The following is a 6,557-nucleotide window of genomic DNA, read 5'->3' as shown; positions in this document are numbered from 1 at the left end:
CGCTGACCTTAAACGAGCGTATCTTTCGGCCGGCATGGCCTGTAAACCAGCTTTGGCTTTGGCTACAATTTCAAAGGCCATGGAAGTCTGGATTAATGCCCTCGAGGGCACGCTTGGAGGAGTTTCGGAAGAAGTGCTCCAGAGCTCCCCAATCCGGGAGCTGAAGATGGCTGCGGGTTTTCTGGGGGAGGCGTCTCTGGACTCCATCCGCCTTTTGGCTCGAGTTATGCTGGCTTCCGTTACGGCTAAACGCGCCCTTTGGCTTAGGCCTTGGGTGGCTGATGCTGCTTCCAAACAGGCATGGTTCCCGAATTCCCTTTGAAGGTTCTTCCCTCTTTGGGAACAAATTGGATGCAGCCATAACTCGGGCCACGGGTGGAAAATCTGGTTTCCTCCCTCAGGATAAACGTCCAGGCGCTCAGAAGCGCTCTTTCCCGAGAAGACAAACTACCAATCGTGCCAGGGAAGCCCGCAGCTACAGACCAGGCAAGTCCTATGGAAGAGGTTGGAAGTCAAGGCAATCCACATTCCAGAAAGGCTCTAAAGGCTCTTCGTCTGGTGACCGAGAGGCCACCAAATCCTTTTGAGGTTGGGCCCGTCCAGGCCTTTCCGGTAGGGGCCAGGTTGCTCCAATTTCGGGAGGTCTGGGCGGCCTCGATCCAGGATCCCTGGGTGCTAAACATCGTGTCTCAGGGACATTCGTGGGCGTTCGACAACGTTCCCAAATCCAGGTTTGTCGCAACCTCACTTCCTCCTTCGGCAGAAAAAAAAGAAGATTCTTCTCGCCTACGTGGACTCCTTACTGGTTCAGCAAGCCGGTTCCCGAGGCAGAACGAGGTCTGGGAGTCTATTCACCTCTGTTTCTCGTCCAGAAGAAGAACGGCACCTGGCGTCCGGTAATAGACCTCACATATCTCAACAGGTCTATCCATCAAGAAAAGTTCAAAATGGAGTCCCTAGTCACCATACAACATTCGATTCTCCCAGGAGATTGGTTGGCATCGATCGACCTAAAAGACGCGTACTTCCACGTTCCTGTGGCAAAAGAGTACCATCAGTTCCTCCGCTTTGCTGTGGGTCATGCTCACATGCAATTTACGTGTCTTCCCTTCGGGCTCTCAACTTCGCCTCGCACATTCTCCAAGACCTTGCTGGCAGTTGTGGCTCTCATCAGGACCAGAGGCATCAGATTGCATCATTATCTGGACGATCTCCTCCTTCTGTCCCAAGACAGGCGTCAGTTACTCTTACATCTGGAGCAAGTGACATCTAAGCTTCAGGAATTCGGTTGGATTCTGAATCTAGAAAAGAGCCATCTGGTGCCTACACAGTCGCTGGTGTTTCTTGGGGCACTGTTCAACACGGTGAAGTGCACCATTTCCCTGTCAGAGGAGAAAATTCCTGTTGTCCAAAGCAGGGTGTCTCACGCTCTCGCTGCCTCTCGTCTCACTGCCCGTCAGTGTCTGAAGGTAGTAGGGACGCTCGTAGCCACCTCGCCCATGGTGAAGTGGGTTATGTGGAAGCTGAGACCCTTTCAGAAGGGGTTTCTCCAACAGTGGACGACGGAGAATTTGTCACAAGTCATTCACCTGACTCCATTCATGAAGGGATGCCTTCCCTGGTGGTTACGCCGTACAAATCTGACCAACTGCCACTCAATCGCTCCAATTTCTTGGATAACGATAACCTCCGATGCCAGCAGTACCGGTTGGGGAGCCCACTGTCTGACCGAAGTGGCACAAGGCAGATGGAACTTCCCAGGTCACGGAGTGATGTCCAACATTCTAGAGCTACGAGCCGCCCTCAAAGCCCTCCAGGCTTTTCACCATCTAACACAGGGGGCCTCAGTGCTGCTAAGGATGGACAACACCACGGCAGTGGCTTATGTCAAGAGGCAGGGAGGAACACGCAGTATGTCTCTCCTTCAAGAAACAGAGCCGATCATGACATGGGCTCAGCATCACCTGGCCAATCTTTCAGCTGTCTTTGTCCCGGGAGTGTTGAATGTGGAGGCAGACTTCCTATCCCGTTTCCAACTAGACAACAACGAGTGGTCCCTCCATCAGGAGGTGTTCAACTGGGTGCTGTCCCTGGGGATTTCGCCGGAAGTGGATCTGTTTGCGAGTCCACACAACAAGAAGCTTCGGAAGTACTACACGAGATTCAGAGATCCTCGAGCTTTCGGAGTGGATGCGCTCACGGACAGGTGGATCTCAGGTCGGACCTTCTATCTCAGGGTCCTACTCTGCACCCATGCCCTGCACGGTTGCACCTCAGGGCTTGGTTCTTGAGAGGGGGAGGTTGGAAGCTCTCGGATGTCCAGAGGAGGTGATTCCGACTCTCATGAGTTCAAGAAGGCCTAGCACCAACAGGGTATATGAAAGGATATGGGCCAGGTTCATGAGTCATCAGGCCCAGAGGTCAGGTCCAGTAGGTACACCTACTGTTCAGCAGATTTTAATTTTTATTGCAATCTGGTCTGGATCTGTCCCTCTCGGTTAGTTCTCTCCGGGTGCAAGTATCCGCCATTTCAGCCTTTACCGGAATTCAGTGGGCAAGTCATCATCTGATTCAGCAATTTTTTAAGGGAGCAGTCAGGCTTAGGCCTCAGAGAAGGCCGAGATTCCCAAAATGGGATCTGCCATTAGTTTTGGACTTTTTTTCTTCAAAGGATGTTGCTTCCATGTCTATCAAGGAACTTACGTTGAAGACAGCATTTTTGGTGGCCATTTCCTCTGCTAAGAGGGTCTCCGAGATACATAATTTGGGTCACAAAGAACCTTTTTTGACCTTTTTTCAAGACAGGGTGGTCCTTATCCCTATGCTGGGGTCAAATCCAAAAGTGACCTCTGTCTTCCACGAAAATGCTGAGATAGTTCTTCCCACCTTCAGAACTGATGAGAATTCTTCAGTCCATCCTCTAGACGTGGGCAACACTCTAAGTCAATATTTGGAGGCCACATCCTCCTTCCGCCAATCGGATTTCCTTTTTGTTCTACTACATGGCAAAAAGAAAGGAATGCGTGCATCTTCCAGAGCAGTGGCTGCGTGGATCGTTCAGGCTATCCAATGGGCGTATAGAGCAAAGGGCTTGGCTCCTCCAGAGGCGATTACAACTCACTCTACAAGAAGCGTCGCTACGTCTTGGGCAGCTTCCAAGCACGTCGCACCTGACGTGATCTGCAAGGCAGCATCTTGGTCATCTGTTAATACTTTTCTTTCCCATTAGTGTTTTGAACCTGCTGCTTTGTCTTCCGTTAACTTTGGCGTTCAAGTCTTGTCAGTTGACAGTGCCAATTAAAGTTTTCTTTGTTCAGCATCTTCCCACCCGGGAGCGTATAGCGAGTTATTTCCCAAACGTATGCTGCCATGGAGTCTGTCAGGAAAACGGAAAATTGATATCAAATACTTACCGTAATTTTCCTTTCCTGATGGACTCCATGGCAGCAGGAGTCCCCTCCCAATTCCTGAGTAGGCTAGTTACAGAACACTGATGCTGAAAGGGAGCAAAGATTTATGGGAGTGGGGTCCTATGAGGTAGGAGAGGAGGCGGGGCCTACCCAAACGTATGCTGCCATGGAGTCCATCAGGAAAGGAAAATTACGGTAAGTATTTGATATCAATTTTCCGTTTTATTGCGAATAAGAGGGTATATCCAGCAAAAAATTATAACTAACAGTTATAATGGTGCAAGGGTGTTGGGTTACAGACCCAAGGTGCATAGAAGAATGCTAAGTATTGGAAAAAAATAATTTCCGTGACAGTGGTGAAAAATGGGTGACTTTTTTATTTTTGATGAAAAACTCTGTTTCTCCAGGCTAGCTTGCTTGGATGTTTACAGAAAGATCATCTGATGTTGACCCGACGCATTTCGGCTAACAATGTAGCCTTTGTCAAGGATTTTTGTGTCACCAATTCTGTAGAAATAGTGACGAATTTTAATAATCGTTCGTATATGTCATAATACTTTTTTACATAATACGAATGAAAAGAAAGAAGTACATACATTTGACCTATTCTTGTGAGTTTTGTTCATGTCTTGAGAAGATCCGCAACGAGAACCAATGGGAGCAGCCTGGAAGGTATATGTGAGTGGTCATAATCGCAGAAAAGAAAAAAAGGGAGGGGGGGAAGGGATTTTTGGATTGATGGGGAATTAAGATTAATTGGTGCGTCAACTCACTGTATATGGTACGATCATCTGTTCATGCCTTAGTGTGGCTTATGAATCTTTGGCGACAAGAAATTGTCTGCATATTTTTATGTGGTTGACGATCTGTAGGTATATATAATATACATAACGTTGGTGTCATGATTTTTATGGGTATTTGGGGGACGGTTGGTTTTGTATTGGATACTTACAGTATACACTGCAAGGTCACGGTTCTTAGGCAGCTCAGGATTGCTCAGGTGTTCTTGCCTTGGTTTATTTTGCAGGGCTGGATATTGGGAATATAGAGGTATATGTGTATTTAGTATATTTGTATTTCTAGTATTTAAGGTGTATGGTTTGACATGTGGTACTTACTGCACTAGCGCAGCCGTCATCAACTGTCCGCCCAGTGCTTGCGTGCAAGGTCCTATGCAAGTGTCCAAGGCTGGAATTACATATAACCTGCTGTTTGTTAGTAGTCCAAAAGATAGGCAGTGGAGCCATATCATTTTTTTGTGCTTTATTGATAAAGGGTGACTGGTCAATACGGAAAAAACTTACTGTTTGTTTTGGGTTGCTGCAGGTTGCGTCCGCTCTGTCTCCTCGTGTCCCTCAGTCTGAGGGCGATGTGAGGAGACGCCGATTCCCCGGCCTTTTTAAAGCCCGGCGCGCGTGCGCATTGAGTGCCGCACGTATCGGGCTTTGTGTGTGGCTGACGTCACTCCTCGCTACTGCGCGTGCGCCTGTTATGGTGCGTGTGCATCGGGAGACTAGTCACACGTTTATTGGCCGCCGACACGGAGGGAAGGAACCAAGATCCTGAGAGGGGATCTTATTGGAAGATGGTATGTTCCGAGGTGCCTAATTTAACCCCTGGCTATCCAGGGGCTTTCCGTGCCGGGTGCGTACTTCGTGACATGAAAGTCTTCACAAGAGGTCTTTGAAAGTATATATAATACAATACTAATATGCTAAAAAGGTTACAATAAATAAATACATGGTATATGATCTTCTTATTGTTAGTTTTAACAGCAGAGGAAAAAGGCTCATTGGACCCTGGAGAACAGTCATATCTGAATTTCCGGTGGGAGCAAAAGGGGGGGGGGGGGGGTTTGGGATCCTATTGATTGTGTATTGTAGGGTCCATTGGATGTAAAATTGCTAAAAATCAGAAGGAAAGAGACAACCATTGGTTTCTTTGATTGTCTTCAAATGGGGGGTGTGTTTAGTCCGTTTTACCTGATATGAAGCCCTCAAGGAAGGGGCGGTAACTTGCTACTTCGTTTAAGCCAGGGGGTATGGTTTAACCGCTTTACCACCGCCCACAGTAATATTACTGCGGCAGAGTGGCTCGTTATCGTCTGACGACGTAGTACTACGTCGTCAGACACTCCCCCTTCTGGGCGGCGCTTGCGCGTCGCCGGAGGCTCGCTCCCGCTGTTTTCATTCACAGCGGGAGTCGGGCCAGGGGAGGAGCAGCGGCGATCGCCGCTGCTCTGCCCCGATCGCCGGGGATCTAGTGTGGAGATCCGCCCGCCTGTGTAAACACAAGCGGGCGGATCTCCATAGTGACAGGGAGTGACAGATCGGAGTGTTCAGCATAGCTGGACATCCGATCTGTCCCTGGCTCACTCAGTCACCTCCCCCCCCACACGTCAGTAAGAACCAGGCATACATTAACCCCTCCCTCTCCAATAAAATTAACCCCTTCCCTGCCAGTGTCATTTTTACAGTAACAGTGCATATATATAGCACTGATTACTGCAGTAATGTCACTGGTACCCCCAAAAGTGTCAAAAATGTCAGTCAAGGGTCCGATCTGTCCGCCGCAATGTCGCAGTCCCGCAAAAAAAATCGCAGATCGCCGCCATTACGCGTTAAAAAAAAAACACCAAAAATGACAGAAATCTTTCCCTTTGTTAGTAAACGCAATAACTTTTGCGCAAACCAATCAAAATACGCTTATTGCGATTTTTTTTACCAAACATAGGTAGCAGAAAACAAATTGGCCAAAATTTTTTAAAAAAATTGATTTTTACATCTTTTTTGGGGGGAATTTCATATAAAAAAATGTTAAAAATATTGTTATTTTTTCAAAATAAACGCTCTTTTTTTGTTTATAGCGCAAAAAGTAAAAATCGCACAGGTGATCAAATACCACCAAAAGAAAGCTCTGTTTGTGGGAAAAAAAGGACGTAAATTTCGTTTGGGTACAGCGTCGCACGACCGCGCAATTGTCAGTTGAAGTCGCACAGTGCCGAATAGCAAAAAGTGGCCTGGACGGAAGACAGCAAAATCCTCCGGTGGTAAAGTGGTTAAACGTTGTATCCACCGTAGTTCTATCTGGAGGAGACGTTTATTCCAACCCCCCCCCCCCCTTTGTGGAATATGTATCCTGTCTAAA

This window comes from Pelophylax lessonae, assembly GCF_965119305.1.
Source record: "Pelophylax lessonae genome assembly, chromosome: 4".
Classification (NCBI taxonomy): domain Eukaryota; kingdom Metazoa; phylum Chordata; class Amphibia; order Anura; family Ranidae; genus Pelophylax; species Pelophylax lessonae.
This window is presented reverse-complemented; position numbering follows the sequence as displayed.